General features: G+C 45.0%; 1 protein-coding gene across 2 annotated transcripts in view; it reads left to right on the top strand.

Annotated features, from left to right (window-relative positions):
• Positions 1-20,606, top strand: part of Map3k5 (mitogen-activated protein kinase kinase kinase 5) — a 207,858-nt gene that overhangs the window by 43,638 nt on the left and 143,614 nt on the right.

Below are 20,606 nucleotides of genomic sequence, written 5' to 3' on the forward strand. Positions count from 1 at the left end.
GGGGACAGAACCCAGGGCCTTGCGCTTCCTAGGCAAGCGCTCTACCACTGAGCTAAATCCCCAACCCCTCATGTTCTGATTCTTGGCAGTATCTTTTTTTTTTTTTTTTTTTTGAGACAGAGACGGGGCAGGGGAGGGTCTTTTTTTTTAAATTGGATATTTTCTTTATTCACATTTCAAATGTTTTCCCCTTTCTGGGTTTCTCCAGAAATCCCCCATCCCATCCCCCCCACCCCTGCCTCTATGAGGGTGCTCACCCACCCACTCGCTCACTCCTGCCTCCCCACTGTGGCATTCCCCTACACTGGGGTATCCAGCCTTCACAGGACCAAAGACCTCTGAGGAGGGTCTTACTACATTGTCTGGCTTGAAACTTATGGTTTAGACCAGGCTGGTCAAGAACTCACAGAGATCCACCTGCTTCTGCTTCCCAAGGGCTGGGATGAATTAAAGGTGTGTGCCACCATGTCTGGTCAAAGCAGCGGTCTTCAAATCCAGGCTAACAGTTCTTTCTCTTGTAGCCCATGCTTTCAGTGGCCTGTTGAAGGAATGACCACTCTGTCTGCCAGTCTTCCAGGGGATTCAAGTTTTACGTTTTACATTCAGTCTATGACCCATTTGGGTTAGTTTTTCTGAAGAGTTAAGGTCTGTATCTGCATTCATTTTCTTTTCCTATGCTAAATTGAAGTTGGTGGGGCCTCATTTACTGGAAAGACTACCTTCGTTCCCTTGTATGGCTTTTGCTCACTCTGTGTGCGGACTCATTTCTGGTTCTCTATTTTCTTTCATTCACCAATTCATCTGTTTTTGTTTCTTTTTCCACTGGTACCACATTGGTTTGATGACTATGGTTCGTAGTAAGTCGTGAATGTGAGTAACACCGGTGCAGTGGTTGGAGTCTTCCTTACCGGCTGGCACACCTGGGAAGAAGGAGCCTTGGGTGAAGAATTCCATCAGACTGGCTTGTGGCATGACTGTGGGGGCATTGTCTTGATCGATGGTTTGTGGGAGATGGCTCAGCCTGCTCTGAACAGTGCCATCCCTGGGCAGGTGGTCCTGGGTGTGTAAGCAATCAGGCTGGCCACCAGCAAGGGGAGCCAGCCAGTGAACTGCTGTGGTGTCTGCTTCAATTCTTGCCTCCAGCTTCCTTTGATAATGGACCCGTGAGCTCCGATAAACTCCCGTTTTTTTTCTTTTTGGTTGTGGTGTCTATCACAACGACAGAGAAGACAGCCAGTTTTTCAACCGTATGCTTCTCTTTCCTACTGTGTTAGCTACCCCAAATCTCTTGCCTCTTTATGGAAAATTTAGGACAGCGGCTCTCACTCTTCCTAATGCTGCAGCCCTTTCCTACAGATCCTCACGTTGTGATTCACAACCATAAAATTGTTTTCGTGGCTACTTCACAACTGGAATTTTGCTACTCTTGTGAACCATCGTGTGAATACCTGATATTTCCAGAGACCTTAAAGGGGTCGTGAACCACTGTTTTAGGATCAGCTTGCCGGAGTTCGCAAGGTACCTTACTGAGATTTTGCTTAAAATCGCCTTTCCCCTACCTGTACCTCAATGGAGGGACACTGAAATTTTGAGTCTTGAGTCTTCTTTGTGTCTGTGAGTAGGGGTCACGTCGTCACATACTAATTCTTGGACTCTTTTCACAATAGTTTCATAGTTTATCCTATATAGATCTTGTGCCTATTACACATAATAGAAATTCATTTTTCTTTGAGGACTAAGAAGAAAGGTCGGTTGGTAAAGTGTTCACTATGCGTTAAGGCCTGAGTTTGATCTCCCCGGAGTCCACTTTGAAAAGCCAGGCACAGTCATTCTGCATGGAAGGTCATCCACACAAGCCAACACTCTTAACTGAGGACTTACTGACAGTCCATAGGTCTGGGAGTGGGAGAGCCGGTTTTACCTAAGAATGTGGCCCGCAGTGGACGGACCATGCTTCAGTAGATGGCCCCACAGCTGTGAGTCTGTCGGCAGAACAAACTGGACTTGGGTCATTAAAGGATGGGGGGCTGATATTGGGAAGAGGAAAAGAGGTCAAGGGTGGATGTGGGAGGTGTGGCAGGTGAGTATGACCTTCATAATCTGTATGAAGTTTTCAAAGAACTAATGAAAATATTACACCGATTTAAAAAAAAAAAACACAGAGTGGTGAACATTTATACTCTCAGCTCTGGGGAGGCAGAGACAGGGAGATCCTTGGAGATGGCTAGCCAGCCAGTTCAGTCAAATTGTAGAGTTCCAGGTTCATTGAGAGACCTTGTCTCAAAAAGTAAGGTCAGGAGCAGCGGAAGAAGGAGACACATGTACTTGCAGGCGCCCCAGCATGAATGTGTGCACGCACAGCACACAAATTTATCTTGGGATAATATAAATGATACTGTACTTTTAATTTCAGTGTTAAATCGTGGTAAGCATATAAGAAAGCCATCGGTTTCGTATATTAACCTTTGGTTTTGAATCTTGGTTTTGACCACTACAGTTCTAAGAAGTTTTTAAGTTGGTTTTTTTGAAATACCTCTATAGACAGTTATCATGCTGGGTAATAAAGACGAGTTTTATTTCCTCCTTCCTAACCAGTGTGCCCTTTGCAGATGGTCTCCATCTTAGGGCGATCCGATTTATGATTTTCAACCCTACAACAGCGCAAATGCATACAGCCGTCCCGGCTTTACCCTGTCCAGCCGCAGAAGTGACTGAAGCGTATGAAATATAGGGTGACTTATTATAAAGTTTTTATGCAAAGATGCCTTTGCCCAACCTGATCGATGTATTCCGATCCCGCTTAATGTAGGTTGTGAAGCCACAGTGTTTCGTAGGTTTATTGAATGTGTATTTAAATTACAGTATTTCCAACTCACACATTTATTGGATATGACTCTTGTGTGAGTTGAGCATTATCTTCATTTCCTTGTCTTAGCACGTAGGATGTTACCATGATGTGGTAAGGGATAGGAAGAGGTGACTTGCCTTTTCCTAATCTCACCATTGCTTGTGAATGTTAGCTCTATGGTTTCTGTAGCTATTCGAACACAGACGTTTATCCTTTTGATTCATTAGCCATTGTGAGCATCTTTAGGCTTCCCCGATGTAGGGTAGCAACTATAAGGGATTATTATCGGTGCATTATTTATAGAGCAGCAGTAATTTTCCTCCCAGACTATACGGGTATGTGTGTGTGATGACGTATGAATGAAATGCATAATAGTCATTTAATTCCCTTTCTGTGACAATGGGAATTATATATAACATTTGTATATGGGTCTTAGGGCTTTACTGCTGTGAGCAGACACGATGACCAAGGCAACTCTTATAAAGGACAACATTTAATTTGGGCTGGCTTACAGGTTCAGAGATTCAGTTCCGTTATCATCAAGGTGGGAACATGGCCGAGAGTTCTGCGTCTTCATCTGAAGGCTGCTAGCAGAATACTGGCTTCTGGGCAGCTAGGATGAGGGTTTTAAAACCTACACTTACAGTGACACACCTACTCTAACAAGGCCACATCTCTTAATAGTGCCACACCATGGGCCGAGCATATACAAACCATCACAATATTTGTCATTCATATATATACACATATATGTACACACACACACACACACACACACGACATCTCACTATATTGAGATTGACCTTGAACTCACTGTAATCCTCCTGTCTCAGCCTCCTGAGTGATAGGATTCTAAGTCAAAGACCACACATCTTTAAAAATACATTATTATATACTATATTTTAAAGAACTATTAATCATAAAATCATTAAATTTCTATCAACGACCTGCTTTACTTTCTTGTGCATTTAATGGTCACATTGCTACAGTCATCGTGATAGTGCTCGTGGAACCAAGCCACGTTGTTGACAGGAACACACACGCAACACCATAGCGAGATGTGGAGGAGTTACTGGAAACTCAACATCAAGACGAAGCAGTGATTCTAAGAGTGAAAACCATCCACCAGTTAAACACACCCATTTCTAAGTAAATGGTGGAAAATGACTTTATTATTTAGTCTCGGGCTCATTTTCATGGTCTGGTTTGTGTCATGCTCCTTCTAACGTGAGCCAGGCTAACCCAGGAACACTTGTAAACACGCCATTTGGTTAGCAATGGATGGTGGAATTTCAGGTTCTCTTATTTTCTCTCTCTGCCCGTGTTCCTCTGAAATAAATCACAAAGAGCAGAAAGAACTGGGGAGAGTGCAGTCTGGAGCTGGCCATCTGGATTAAACCAGTTCCCCAAGAATATTTTGAACTTTCAGTTCAGGACTCAAGGAACACTTGGTCTGACTTACAAAACCACTTTGTCTCATGGATGTCTGAAAAAAAATAAGACAGAACAAACCCTTAGCTTTGGCATCAGTAAACACACCCATTTCCTTCTAGTAAGAGAGGGAAAGACACAGCAGAAACCTGTGAGGACGGAGGTAAACCCTTGGGGGTGGGCCAACAAAGGATCCAAGAAAGGAAAGGAGTATTAAGAGAGAAGGGGGCAGGTATCTCTTCACACCACCTCTGCCTACTTTGGGACACTGACCAAAGCCAAGGTGAAAACCTGCACCAAACGAAATGCATTTTACCCCAAGGCACATAGTGCTGACATTTTAAAGCTGACTGAGGTCATTCTATACCATTTTTGAAATATTCTTTCTTACAACGACCTGGGAGATTTGAAAACAGCAGCTTGTCATTGAGAGAAATGTGACCAGCATGTGGGTGACAAGTGTCTCAAGACAAGGGCTTTGGGTGACAGCAGTGTGGAGCACTGTCACCGAGATTTTAGGCCTCTGTGGGCATCTTTTGCCACTGTCCCTTGGAACAGCATTTACCATGCAGCTTTTCTGCCCCCCATTGCTCAGAGCCTGGCAGATGGTGGAGAGTGAAGAGAGACTCAACTAGAAATGGCAGTGGGCTAGCTTGACATAATGGGGCTCTAGACTTCTGGAACCATACCTAGGAGACTAAGACATGTGTTCAGTTGTCCATCCTCACATTTTTCTGGGATCTTGTAACTTGTTGCTCTCCAAACCGGAGAATTACCTGCACTGCTGGCTGTGTCCCCGAGTTAGAGTCTCAGGAAGACGTTCTTTATAGATTTCTTCCAAACACCTGGTTCTTGGGAGAAGAATGAGGCTGAAATTGCCAATCACGCAGCTCCTGTACTCAGGAAGAGAGTAGAAATCTACCTATGACCTGTTGTCGACAGGTCCCTGCGGTGGCAGTAAAGTGTGCTGGGTGCCTCCCAACCCATGGCTTGCTCTGCATCAATGACTAATAGTCACTAAGGGCTTGTTGATAATCTCCTCCCATAAGAAGGACTGTTGTCACTCTTATATGAGTGACAGAAGTATGAGCTTTGAGTATCTAAGACCGGGACTCCTGGTATTGCTTGCTGCATGGTACAAGTGTGGACAGTGTGAATCCAGGCAGTTGCACCCCTGTTGTGGTAAATCTCCAACCCCAATAAGCCCATTCAAGGAAAACGCAACTCTGTTGTGTGCAATTTTAATAACTCAATTGCTCTTTCCCGAGAGTTCATTCGAATTTCCCTCAACCTCTCATAGCCAGCTCTCAAACTGCCGACGACCTCCCTGGCTGTGCCCTTTCTCCTGCACACCCTACAGCCTTGATATTTTAAAACTAGCTAGAGAACTCAATGGCCGGGCCAAGAAAATCCCGCCCCATCCTCTGGAGGCCACAAACTATAGGTGCCCCTGGACCTATATGTCTGCTGCTTCCTCTGCTTTACCGCCTGCTCTGCCTCCTTCCTCTCATCCCCTTCTCTTCTTCCTGGCACCTGGAAGTCCCGCCTTTCCCCCCTCACCTAGCAATTGGCTTCCCCTGTCTTTATTGACACAATCAAAAATCAATTAGGGAATTGATACCTCCCCTAGACACTCTTCCCTGCAGGTTGTGTGTGTGTGTGTGTGTGTGTGTGTGTGTGTGTGTGTGTGTGTGTGTGTGTGTGCGTGCGTGCACACGCACGTCCATGTATGAGCACATGTGTATCTGTGTGTGCATGTGGATAGGCATGTATGTACACATTTGGTTTATTTTGAATCCCAGTACCCAGCATATAGTAGAGATTTAATGAGCATGGGTTGAACAAAGATTACACAGGTCCCCCATGTGCTGGAACTGATGTGGCCACCACTTACTTAGTGTGAGAGCAGAATGCTCGCAGGGCAGGCGTCCTGAGCACCTCAGTGATGCTTACTGTTTGTTTTTGTTTGTTAGCTGTTTTGTGTCCAGTGGTTAATTAGGCAGATAGAAACAAATGCTGAGACTGGAGGCGTGAAACTCTTTCAAATGGATTAATCTTGTCAATACCTTTGGAAAATTTACAGTTTGTTCCCCTGAGGCCTTCTGTTGTCGTGGTGGTGTTGTGTGGACTTGCCTTTTTTGGGTGAATCTGGGAGAATCTCTTTGATTCTAGGAGTTGATGGTTTTGTTTGTCTCTCTCGTTTTGGGGAGCACGAATCAAAAGTTGTCCTCTCACTACCAAAGCTTATTTCTCTGAGGTGTTTTGGTTAAACAGTTTATCACTCCTTCCCCCCACCCATCCCCAGGGTAGACAAGCAGACCCTGCTGTAGCAAGGGGAGGGATTTTTGCAAAGAGAGAGCAACACAAACTCCCCGGAGAACAGTGAGCTTATAAGTGAAGGGTCTGGAGAGAGGACATATCTAACAGTAAGTTGGGTGATGGGTCTGGAGAGAGGACATATCTAACAGTAAGTTGGGTGATGGGTCTGGAAAGAGAATAACTATATCTAACAGTAAGTTGGGTGATGGGTCTGGACAGAGGACATATCTAACAGTAAGCTAAAGCATATTAAAGCCTCAGCAAAAGTCACTATCCTCCCTCCTAAGAGAAATAGGGTGTCCTGGAAATAAATCCCCCCAAGCGATTGTGCAGATTCACCCCCATAAACTCCTGTAGTTCTGGCAGCTGGATGGGCGGCTTTCTTCATGCACTGGGGGTGACGTGCATGCACATTCTCAGATGGTGGAGGAAGAGACTTTAGATCGTGCAGTCGCAGAACTCTGAGACCTGCCCTGCTTCCCGGTGTCCGTGTGCTGACTTAACCCTGCTGTACCTTCCTCATTGCTTCTTCAGAATTCCTCTTCAGAACCTCACTTCTTGTTTTGTGCCCTGTAAGTAAATTTCCTTTGGTGCTAGCCTTGTGCTTACATGTCCAGCTGTCTCATCTCGTGTGGAAACAAAGGACCCGTCGAACAGCTGCTACCAATTCCTTTGACCCCTCAGCAGTATCTTTCATGGAACGAACAACAGAAGCTTCTTAAATCAGCAATGTGTGAGAGCGGAATGGAGGATTTCCAGACTGGGATGGTCGGGATTGCCACAGAGCCTCCTCTGCGGTGTGACGGGGCCTCCAAAGGCCCTCTGGGAGGACTACTATTTCCCTCCTGCATTACTGGTGTCTGTTGTATAGACCCATGCCCTTTGCCCTCCTGGAGACAGGCCAAGGGTCTCTTCCACCCTGATGGTCATCTGTGTGGCTGGACTTTTAGATGGACAACTCTCTTTTTTCATGTGACACTTCTGTGAATGTGTTCATCTTTCAAATTAAAACCATATTAAGCTTCTTGGAAAGTGAGTTCCTTAAAACAATTTAATTTTAGTTGACACTGGGAGTAAAAAGATAAATTTGTTACAGCTAAGGGAGGTCAATTTGTTAGCAAGAAAAACAAAACAAAACAAAAAGATTATTTGGCAATGAAGAGTCTCCGTCCCACTCATTTGTCTAATCTGTCATACTTGAGAAAGACATTTAACACCCTCCCTCAAAGAACTGTTGAACTCAAATTTCGGAATATCAACACATACACTAGGAATGAAGTCCTACTGGCAGAATCCTATTACACATCTGTGGTGTTAGAATTACAGAACCGTTAGGAGAAGCTTTGTAAACCTGACTGGTGTCAATCGTTCGTTGATTAGGTATGGGAAAGAAGTGTGACCAGGTACTTTGGGTCTTGGTGAAACCCCGGGAGACACTTCTGATGCCTTAGGAATCCTGGAACAATCTGGAGCTCCTGGGGACCATTCACACCTCTGAGTTCCAGCTAGGCTTATAAGCACAGGGGGAGTCCTCCAGGCTGGCCTGCAGACCGGGGTGAGCAGACACATGACTAGTATGTATCTTGGCATCATTCATTTCCCACACGTATCAAGTGTGCCAGGCTCTATTCCTCCATTGCTGAGCTACACCCCCAGCCCTAGAAATGATAACTCTGTTGGACAAAGAATGCATGTATTGTGTGCAGCTAGACACCACCTTACATTTTTAGCATTCATACAATTTAACTATATGTCATATTTACATTCTGAAACATAAGGCTTACTGTTAACACAGAATAACTCTTTTTTTTTTTTCATTTTATTTTATGTATAATGGGCGTTTTGCTGGTATGGGTGTCTGTGAACCACATGCATGCATTGTCTTTGGGGGCCCGAAGAGGTCGTTGGGCTGCAGTTACAGATGATGGTGAGCCCTGTGGGTGCTGGTAATTGCTCTTCCTCTGGAAGAACAGCTAGTGCTATTGACCATTGAACGACTTTCCAGCTCCATTAAATTAATTATATTCTTAATGTCATGTGATATCCTGTCCATTTTCAAAATCTGAGTTCTCACCACAGAACTGACGAACTTGCAGATTGTTTCAGAATCCAGGGAAGATCTGCATTGCAATCGACTTTTAATTCCTAATTTCTTTCCCTGCTCCCTCATAACTTTAAAAAAAAATAAATAAAACCAGATCATTTTTACCACGTATTTTTCTAGAGTCTGAATAGTGGTCACTGGATCACTGTGTTGTGTAAACGTAACACACATATGTGACAGTGAGAATTTTTTTCCCTCACCAACGATCGGAAAATATTTCAATCAAAACAGTCAAACGTGATGGACTTGCCATGGCTGTTTGGGCTGAAGAACACTGCCCAGGGTTGTGAAGGCAGCTGCTCTCTGCTGTGTCTGTGAAGAAGTTGTTAGTGTCTAGAATGATGGAGAGTAACATTCTCCTCAAGATGCATATCCGTGAAACGCAGTCAGATCTTCCCAGATGATTGTAACGTAGGTGGCCGCCAATTCGCTGAGGCCAGTGTCTGGTTTGGTGGGGAGTGGGCGGACAGTTTGTAAGATTCTTGAATCTGCAAATCTCTGTGTACTTGAGACCTCACTGAAGCACGGTGGAAGATGGGGCTTTGATGATGTAATTAAAACAGAACAGGAAAGACCAGAAACAACTAACGTGCACTTCAGCTACGATCTCAGAAGCACGCCGAACTCTTGAAACAGCCCGCTTAGACTTTTTAGTGTCTTGACTCAGATTAATTACACAGGGCTGCAGTATACTACAAGAAATGAGTTTATAGAGTGCTGAATTCATGATGCTTCAAGCCCAGAATACCATCAGGAAATGTCGTGATTCTGAGGGGTAACAGTTTGCTTGTACCAGCATTGACACTCACTACCCTGTTTCTACCTCTAAGGCATTAGGTGTTTATAGTACAACCACCCAAAGATTATCCCTGGCTAGCTTCCAAATAAATGAGACTCTGGCGATGGTTATTTTATTTGGTTTTGACAATTTCTGGGGGTAACCCCTAGTCTACTCTCTTACTGCTGGCCTGATCGAATAAAATAACCAATCCTCCTCCTCCTCTTCTTCCTCTTCCTCCTCCTCCTCCTCTTCCTCCTCCAACTCTACCTCGTGGTCTCTCTTCTCTTCTCCCCCCCCCTCCAGCTCTCCACCCCAACCAGGTCACTCCAAACCCACCTATTTCTAATCCCTCCAGTAATTGGCTGTAGCCAATTTTATTTAACCAATAGTTTTTACATCAAGGAACAAGGGTTGCAAGACCAAAGCTTGGAAATGTGAGAATTCACTCATAGTCCTAGACCTTTGGGTACAGAATTTAGCATTGTAATACATAGCGACAGACCAAATCTCAATGGCTGTTCTGTCTTACGGTGGGCTTTAGGATTTTGACACTACTCTCCAACACATACACCTGAACTCAGGCCGTCTTCCTGCCCTGCCCTGAGTACTAGGATTATAGATGTGTGCCTCCTCAGTCTATTGTTATTTTCATGATTTTAGGAAATAAATTCCTTGCCAGATATAATGACTCATAACTGTGAGACAAGTACCTGAGAGGCTTAGGTAGAAGGAACGTGAGGCCAGCCTGGGGCTGTCTAAGTGGGATGGTTTGAATAGGCTTGGCCCATAGGCAGTGGTGCTGTTAGGAGGTGTGGCCTTGTTGGAGGAAGTGTGTCACTGTGGGGGTGGGCTTTGGAGGTCTCCTCCTAGGCGTAGGCTTTTCCCATTGCAGAAGAGAGCTTTCTTGCTCAAGGTTCCCTTGGAATCAACTCCTTCCCCAGCACCATGTACCTGCAGTCTGTCATGCTTCCTGCTGTGACGATAATGAACTAAACCTGTGAGACTGTAAGCCAGGCCCAGTTAAATGTTTGCCTTTATGAGAGTCTCCTTGGTTATGGTGTCGCCTCATAGCAATGGAAACCCTAAAGCAGTAAGAAGTCTTAGTAAATAATAAATAAGAAAAATCTTAAGGTATAATGAGACCCTATCTTAACTCAGACCTACTCTTGTGTTTTTAAATAAGCAAGATTAGATAGAGGGCTATCGTGTGTGACCAGTAAAATACCACTTTAGTGCTAAAAGATGCTCAGTCAGAAAAGGACCTTTGAGGACCTGTTTGATCCTCCAGAAGCTACATTTTCCTAAAAGATAGGCTTGATGATGTTCACTCATAATCCCAGTAGTGGGGTAGTCATTGACAAGCAACCCCGGGGGTTTACGGCCAGCCAGCCTTACCTACTTAGTGAACTACCTGTCAGTGAGAGACCCTGCTTCACAAACACGGACATAATGACTGAGGAATGACATTTAGAATCGTCCTCTCTCCATGTGCACGCACAAATGTGAGCATACACACACACACGTATGCACACACGCATGCACACACATGCACAAGCATGTCCACCTACAGAAGATATTCCATCATAAAATATTTGCTGCACACTAGGAGGTAAAGATGTGGCATATTAACTTCTTCATGAGCCAGAGTGAAGACAGAATTGGGGGACAGCGTTTACCATCAAAAGTCGTATGCTCAAGATTCTTCTTTGCCAGAAGGGAAGGGTTCCTTCCTTCCACCTGTAACCAAGAACAGTTGAACTTTTTATCAAGTTCAAACTTTTGTCTCTGCCCGTTGGACTCTTCATGATTGCTTTCTCTGTAGCTTCTAATTCCACCCTTTAATCCTTTACACGGCTTCCTAGTGAGCATGAGAGAGAGACTCCAGAAAGTATAGGGGTTGCTATGGCACCATTGTCACCCCCACATGTGACAGAGGCCCTGATCTATTTCTCTGAGTGCAGATGAAATGTGTGGAAGTTCAGACCGGTCACCGCTGCCCAGATTTCCCATCATGCCCCCAGGATTCAGGGGAGTACATCTCTTGGTGGAAGGACCCCAACTCTCTGTCCAACAAGAATCACTAGCTGAAATCAAAGACCTCAGTATCCTTCTTTCCGTTTCATAGTTTTCTCTTTGCTGTAGTACTTCTCTCCCTGCTGTTAAAATATCATTTTTTTATTAATGTTTTCTGCCACAGAACCTAACCCATCTATCTTGTCTGAGAACACAGATTATCTGTCTGCGTTCATTAGCCCTCTTGGACTCCTGAATCTTTAGGTGATGTTCAAATGTGTTATTCCAATGCGAAAATCCTTCTGTCTCTCCTAAATGTTATCTCTTCATTTTCTTACTAAACATTCTTTCCAAAGATCTGGGCAAATCTCATTCTTTTCATTTCATTCAGCACCTTGAGTTCCCTAGACTTCTAGTTCTTCATCATGAGGCTTCTCTGTAACACTTGTGCCAACAGAAACTGTTCCTGACCTGCCCCATTATCTATAGCAAAGTCCTAGAACCTCTTATGCTAACTTATTTGGAAAAGGGTCTTTGAAGATGGGGTTGTGCTAAGGATTATGAGATAACTTCATCTTGGCATATCTTGGTGGCTCCCAAATGCCACCATAAATTCCTGATAAGAGATACAGACGGCAAGTTGACATTATATATGAATAAAATACAGGCCCTGGCCCTTTGACACTTTGATTTTAGACTTTTAGCCTTTCTGTTGTCTTATGACTTAAAGTTTTTGTTAAATTGTTACAGCGGCCAAGGAAATTAATATAGTCATCTTTTAACATTCTGGGTGAGATGATTAACCAGAGACAGACAAGTTGGTTCTCACCAAGTGACCGTGCCCAAAGGAGCCAGCACCTACGTGGAGAAGCAGAGCCTTACCAGCATGTCTACCAGAAAGTCTTCCTTGACCTCTTCTCCCCTCCTGGTGTTCACTGTTATGACTTTAAATTGTCACCCAGTATCTTTATACGCCCATCCTTTTTACTTCTGCCGTTGATGGCTTACACACAGGGCTGCTGTGAACATCCATTACCTGTCTTTTTGTTGAACATGATCTGTGTTTTCACTGGGTACATAACAAGGAGGGGAAGTCCTGGGTCTTAGAACCCTTCACACTTTGTTCAGTGCTGGGTTGACATTCTCTTCTACACCCACACTTCTGTTACTACCTGTAGCTGAGACTTTAACAGAACATCAACAGACTCATTTTTGATCCTTCTTGAATTCCAACATTCCCAATGAGCAACAGGAGTTGTGTAGTTTCCCAATATCATATGCTTGTTCCCTTTGGAATGGGACCTTAGGTGAGAGAGGATCAACGCTTGTAGGACACTGGCTGAAGGTCGTGAGTTAAACGTTTTAGAAATTTCCATAAAATGCTTTACTTGTAACTTGTTATCAAATTATTCATAAAATTGGAAAGCCAAGGAATGCAGGTGATATTTCTGTCAATCAAAGGATGAGTATTGGGGGGTGGCATACACTTTGGGGCACCTTTCTTGCTTCATCCCTTGGGAATGCTTGGCCCAGTGTGCTTTTTTTCTGTATTTCTCTTTAACCACGCCACAGGCGTCTCTTTTCACTGGCATCTCCCATCCTGCCTTTCATGGGCCGAGATTCTTTGTTTTGTCCACTCTTGAGGCTCGCCATTCTCCAGTTCCCCAGGCAGACAATGCCCTGTTCATATCCACACGGCTCAGGATGCTCTAACCTCTGAGCGCCCCTTTTTATTTTCCACAGCCGCGGCTGCCTTCATCTTTTTTTTATCAGCGCTTGCCAACGTGTGTTTCTAGCCCTTCCCAAAGGAGGCGAAACTTGGTTTCCCATTTAGCTTCCATAATGCATCACAGAGAGCAGGGCCACGTATATAATAGGCATTCAGCGTGTTTGTTGAATCGATGGTAATACGTCGCCTTGGGAATTAACCCATGTGATTGGATAGGGAGGTTCTGTGTGGTAACTTGGGAATCTCTCTTTGATTGATGAATCTCGGAAGGGACAGCAACCTCTAGACTGTATAGTACTAGAAATATTGATCCTTACTTTGTCATCTTGCTTCGTCATGACTGATTTCATATATATATATATATGTATATATATATATGATCAGTGGATTATATATAATGTATAATATTTTCCATTGACTAGATAAAAGGTAATGATACATTAATGTTTTGTTTTATAATCAGCTCTGGCTTTTAGAAGCAGCAGGGAGTCATTGGACACTTAACTAACAGACACTGTGTCATGAAAGGAAAAATTCAGTTAAAGAAGAGAAAAGCAAACCTCGAATACTCCGAGTCGTGTTACTTGGTGATCAAAGTGCAGTTGGCCTTGACGGATTTGTTACTGCCCTGAACTTCATGATGCTCTAATCGTCCACCACTAAACCTAATTTTATGCTCCATTTAACATTAACTCAGTTAGGACAGGGAAACAAAGTATGCTTTAAGAAAGAATCATAGAGACTTTTATGTTTCCGTCTAAATTTAACGTGACTGGCTTTGTCTTGGGTTATTTAACATGACAACTTTACTTGCTAGATTACCACAGAACTCAACTGGGCAGTGGTTAAAAGCACTTGCTCAGGCCCTGTGGCCCATGCCTTTAATGTCAGCACTCGGGAAGCAGAGGCACACTGATCTCCCCGGGTCCAAAGCCAATCTGGTCTTTATCAGAAGTTCCAGACTAGCCAGGGTTATAGATACAGTGAGAGTCCATCTGGGAGCTGGGGCTGAGGGAAGAGGGTGTGAGGGAAAGAGAATAGAGGAAGGGAGAAAGGGAGGAAAGGAACAGAGAGGGAAGGAGGGAGGGAGGGCTAGAGGGAGGGAGAGATATGGAGGGAGATCACATTTGCTCACGGGTCACATGTCAGGAGGAGTATGCTTTGACCCTCCAGTCCCCTTCAATCATGATTACCTCATTTGTGTTCCAAGCCCCCAAACTTCCCTCTCCTGCAGGTCAGGGTCTGGCTCAGGGAAGGCCTCAGAGCATGGACTCTGGAGCCACATTCGTGAATCTGAATCCTACTGCTTCCGCCTTTTAGCCAGACTCGGCAGATAGAGTCTCTGACCCAGGAGCCCTGCAATACTAATATTAATTACAGCCAGGGGCCATTGTGAAGTTCGTGAAGCAAGTTCATATTTGAAAGCATTGGTGTTTGGCGCAAAGGAAGCACTAAGCATGTTGGTGGTACACATGATAAACTGCCCCTCCTGTACACGCTTGGTGTCACTGTTCACATAGGCCAAATAAACTCCTGTTTCACAACATTCAAACAAATAATCTGTTAGCTTTGTTTAAGTCATACAAGCCAAAAGGATTTGAGGCCAAGTGTGTGTGTACACCTGTTGATTTATAGAACATTTTTTAGGGGGATATCGTTATGTGAGCATCTCGCATAACAAATACCTACAGGTAACAGACAGAGACTTACATAAACAAAAATACCAGCTCATGGACCCAGGCTAACAACTAGACCAGCAGCAGCAGAGTAACACACAAGATGAAATGGGGTTAGCTATTAGATGGAAACTCAGGGAACATGAAACACCGTTGCATTTAATCAGAGAGTACTCTTAGTACAAATAAGCAAGGTAGACGATGGATCTCAAAACACAGTCTTTTAAGAAACGTATTACTAATTCTTTGTAAATATGGCATTATGCACCCCAGTCCCACTCATCTCTCCGTCCCTTTGTGTTTACCCTTACAACACGCCCCCAAGGGGGGGAACCTCTGGAAATTGCAGTATGTCACAGTGTGCCACACTATACCCTTTTGTCCACACGTCTTTACTTGCAAATGTCCATTGCCCTGAGTCATGGTCTGGTTTGAGGCTTCTGGTTCAGCTTCACTGTCTGCTCCACTGGATCCTCACCAGGACTCCTCTTAGATATTCTATTTCAACAACACATTCTTAGCAACATTGAGAAAGTCTAGCAAGACAAAATATCAGGGCTTCCTATGTGGACTTAGGTTAAAGAGTTAAGCTGGCTATTGTTACTAGGAAATGATCAGGCAGGGCCATGTTTATGGTGACTAAGACAAGTTGGTACCAGGAGTGGGGTATTCCTGTGACAACCTGACCATCTTTGGGGGAAGACTGTTGTCTTAGTCAGGGTTTCTATTCCTGCACAAACGTCAGGACCAAGAAGCAAGCTGGGGAGGAAAGGGTTTATTCAGCTTACACTTCCACATTGCTGTTCATCACCAAAGGAAGTCAGGACTGGAACTCAAGCAGGTCAGAAAGCAAGAGCTGATGCAGAGGCCACAGGGGGATGTTACTTACTGGCTTGCTTCCCCTGGCTTCCTCAGCTTGCTTTCTTATAGAACCCAAGACCACCAGCCCAGGGATGGCACCACCCACAAGGGACTGGGTCCTCCCTCCTTGATCACTGGTTGAGAAAATGCCTTATAGCTGGGTCTCATGGAGGCCTTTCCTCAACTGAGGCTCCTTTCTCTGTGATAACTTCAGCTTGTGTCAAGTTGGCACACAAGCCAGCACAGAAACATGAATCATGAAGTGCACAGACTAAAACTGGCTTCGAGTCAGTTGTAAGGGACAGAGGACTCACTGACCTGCAGAAAGTCCAGGTACTCGATGGTTTCTAGGATCAGGATGTCTGTCAAGGCAAGGCAAGCTGCAGAGAGCAAGCACCACCAGAGCTAAGTGTTCTACATCCTGCAGCTGTGAAGACCGTAGCAAGTGTTTGACAGGGAGTGAGGGGAGGGGCGGGAGGGGGTCCTTGGGTATGTGCAGATCCACCTGGATGAGCTGTGGCTGTCAGATTGCCACATGCAGAGAATGAGGAAGACTCCCAGAAGGAAACGTGTTTTCTTAACCTGCGGGTTGGTTATATTGGGCAGTCTTCCTTTCTCTAGTACCATCAGGCCCTGTTGAGGCGAGGGACCTTCAGGGAAGTGAGGCTTTCCTTCAGAGACTGAGAACTTGCTGTCTCATAAGATTATAGGTGACCGCAGTCTACTGTCACAGCTCCAAGGCCTTTGGATCTTACTAAAGAGGTGTCCCAGCCAGAGATCATCAGTCGCTTCTGCTCAGCTGACAGCTGTAAGCACCAGAGTGTAGAGAGGTCAGGGGAGGTGAAGAGAGAGTTCTTCATCAGGTCAACAAAAATGTGCTGGGAAGGAGAAGCTCAAGGCATGGTGGTAAAAGTTTCTAGAAGACTGGGAATGATACAAAGTTTTAATGAAGTCTGTATGGAGCTGGTAAAAATGACTCTGTGGGTAGAACACGTGCCGCGCAAGTGTAAGGACCTGAGTTTCGTTTGCCCAGAACTTATGTGGTAGCAGATGTGCTGGGAGAGTACAGATCTGTGGTCCCAGGATTCCCACAGCGAAATGGGAGCAGAGCCAGGAGAATCCTGGGAAGCTCCCAGGTCAGCCTGCCAGGCGCAGGCATTGCTGAACGAGAGACTCTCTCTTAAGCACCCAGCTTTGTCCTCAATTCCACATAGGCAGTGACACATACAGGCCTGCACTCATACACTTGAGCACACAGAGATTCTTTAAAAACTATAGTATGTGAATTCTGAGGGGGGGGGAGAGACAGACAGACTCTGCAAGGAAATAGAGGAGATTTAGCAGTTAGAACTTAGTTACTGTTCTATTGCTGTGATGAAATACCCTGACTGAGGTGGTTTGAATAAGAGTGGTCCCTTAGGAGCAATTGCATGCCTAGCCACCAGGGAGTGGAACTATTCGGAAGGATTGGAAGAATTAGGAGATTGTAGTCTTGTTGGAGAAATATGTTACTGGTGGTGGCTTTGAGGTAAAAAAAAAAAAAAAAAAAGCCCATGCCAGGCCCAGTCTCTCTTAGTCAATGCCCCCCCCATCTCTCCCCCTCTCCCTGTCTCTCTCCCTCTCTCCCTGTCTCCCCCTCTTTCTTTCTCTCCCTCTCTCCCTGTCTCCCCTCTTTCTTTCTCTCCCCCTCTCCTCCTCTCCCTTCCTCTCTCCCTCTCCCTCTCTCCTCCCTGTCTCTCCCCCCTCCCTGTTTTGTCTCTCTCCCTCTCTCCTCCTCTCCCTCTCCCCCCTGTCTCTTTCTCTCCCCCTCTCCCTCTCTCTTTCTCCCTGTCTCTCTCCCTCCTCCTGGTCTTCTCCCCCTCCCCTTCCTCTCCCTCTCTCCAGGTCAGGATGTAAAGCTCTAAGGTATTGTTCTAACACCTGCCTCCATGCTTCCTGCCATGGTCCATAATGCTGTAGCCCCCCTAGAAAGGCTTTCTTGTTAAGAGTTGCCATGGACTTGGTGTCTCTTCACAGCAACAGAGCAGTAACTAAGACAATGGTCAAGGCAATTTGTAGAAGGAAGTGTTTAATGCAGTTTCAGAGGGTTAGTCCATGTCTATAATGGTGGGGATCGTAGCAGTGGGTGTGGAACTGGAGCAGTGCCTGAAAGCTTACATACTGATTCCCAGCAGCAGGCAGAGAGAAAAAGGCTGGGCCTGGCTTGGGCTTTTGAAACTTCAAAGCCCACCCTCAGTGACACCCCTCCTCTAGGAAAGCCACACCTCCTAGTCCTTCCCAAGTAGTTCCACTAATTGTGGGAACCAATCATTCAGACATGATCTTATGGGGGCCATTCTGAATCAGATCACCATTGGTCTTACCTTATGACCCATTTGTGTGACGTCAGTATTTAAAGATAAGAGGTGTGAGGCCATTTGTGTGAGTCAGTATTTAAAGATAAGAGATGTGAGGCTTACTACCTTGTTAGGTAGTAAATCTCATGTCACTATTTGTCTTTCTTGAGACTGGCCCTTTGGAGTGGGAGTCGAAGGAGTTGAGCTCTAACGTTTGCACAAGGCCTTGGAAGTCACCGGTCAGTCTTCAGGCAATTAGGGCTGGAATACTGGAGACTTGGGTAGTCTCCTGTCACTTGTGACCTGTTTGCCTCCAAAGTATACTTTGGGGGAAAGTTTGGCATTTTCTTACTCAGTTAACACATAGTTACCATGTGGCCCAAATTTCTGGGGTTTTGTCCAAGACAAATAGAAACACATCTGTAGAAAGTCTTGTAGTACAAGAATAGCAGCTTTGTTCAATGTTTTCCCACCTGGAGACAATCCAGATGTCTTCTAACCAGTGAACAGACATCTAGAGATGAAGCTCAGATGTATCTTGCTAGGTGAAGGGAGTCAAACTCAAAATGGTTTGAGCTGTGTGATTCGTTTCGGTTACGTCCTGGCAAAGGCAGCATTGTAGGGACAGTAACTGGACAGCAGTTACCAGGAGATGTCATTGGCTTGGGGGCACTAACTGCAAAAGGACAGACTGAGAGGAGAAGCTGGAGGGAAGGGAGTATCCTGCATCCCCCTGAGAGGAGAAGCTGGAGGGAAGGAGTATCCTGCATCCCACTGAGAGGAGAAGCTGGAGGGAAGGGAGTATCCTGCATCCCACTGAGAGGAGAAGCTGGAGGGAAGGGAGTATCCTGCATCCCACTGAGAGGAGAAGCTGGAGGGAATTGAGTATCCTGAATCATAGAGAACACAGAACAAGTCGCCGGTCTGGATTTAAAGGAGGAAGAAGCTAAGCCCCTTCTGAGTTGCTGTTTTGTATTACTGGAGTTTAAAATTAGACCACTAAGAACTTCTTTAATGTCTTGGTAGCTTCCCCAGATGCGTCTCTTCGTTCCTCAGTGTTGGGACCTAATGAATAGACCCCGTTTTTACTCACGTCATTCCTCTTCAATATCAAGTTCTTGTCTCCATCTGAAAACCTACTGCAGTGTTTTCAACTTGACCTTTAGCACCAGATCCCAGAGTCTTTGTCTGGAAGCTCCTCTCCTATTCCATTACTTGGTATTTTTTTCTTTTCTTTTGCAAATCTCATCGTCCAGTATTCTGTCGGGCTTCCTTCAACCCCACTGTGGGCTCCGTCTGTGACTGACTGACCTAGGGGAGGCAGAAGGCTTGTCTGGGCAGGAGGAAGATGGCTGCATGAGGGAATCCAATGATCTGTTTGTTTCCTGGGTTGATTTTTATGTACGGACTCCCAAAGAAAAGACATGGTTTACGGTTCTTGTAGTCAGTGTTAGCTCCGAAGGAGGGGCCTTTGAGGCAGCTTTTCGATGGTAAATCTGTGTTTTTTACCTCTGTTGCATCTGACTCACTATTTCAACTCACTAGGTGAGTCAGTCTGCATGTTTGAAGCCCTGGGTTCTGTCCCCAGCACCACGGAAAAGAGAAAGACAACCTTAGTTTTATTTCCCGCCTTACATTCAGTCTTGGTGAATTTCTGACTTACGAATTGGTGGTCCTAAGAAAGACAGTGATGGGAGCTCGAGACCATGATTTACATTGTGGTGTATACATGGCCAGCTGCTTTTTTTATTTATAGGGATACACCTATAGAATGTCTACGTTAAAATCAGAATTTTCCCCATTTCTAAGCAGTTTTCTGTCTTAACGATTTTTGGTGGCCACGTGACTGACGTGCTTGAAATTGTCAGCGTATGTGCATAACAGACAACTTTGTCGTTCTGTAAGGACCTATATCTAACCACTTTTAAATTAAGTTCCTATTAGCATGTAAAGTATTAGGTTTTGTTATGACAGTTTTCAAATGAAGTTTGATTGTATCGATTATCATCTGTGTCTTCTCTGCCTGCAGGACGCCTAGGTCCCCTCCCCCTTTCCTTGCTCCGACCCCCAAAACTGCCTTTATCGTTTTATGTTGCATGTGACCTTCTGCCATGTATCCTTCTGTTCAGTGGGAAGCCGCCTCAGACTTCGTTTCATCCCGGTGTCCCCCTCCCCTTCTCCTCCTTCTCCTCGTTCTCCTCCCCCACCCCACTTCCCTGTGCACGCATGTTACATGTTTGGTACATGGGATTAGTGTCTCTTACACATTTTTTATTTATGTGTATGAATGAGTTGGAGAGTAATTTTCAGTTCCATTCGCGTGATGTATTTTCCAATTCTGGCATGGGGGTTTTTTTGTTACTCGATATGAGGTGTCATAGAGTTTTGCCATATTTGCATCTGTGATTATGTTCGTCTTTGGTCATATTTTTCTATGCCTCATCTCTTCCCTGAGATCATAATTGAGATCATAATCATAATTGCCACAAGCTGGCCATATGTTAATTA

This window comes from Rattus norvegicus, chromosome 1 (assembly GCF_021556685.1).
Source record: "Rattus norvegicus strain SHRSP/BbbUtx chromosome 1, alternate assembly SHRSP_T2T, whole genome shotgun sequence".
Lineage (NCBI taxonomy): Eukaryota > Metazoa > Chordata > Mammalia > Rodentia > Muridae > Rattus > Rattus norvegicus.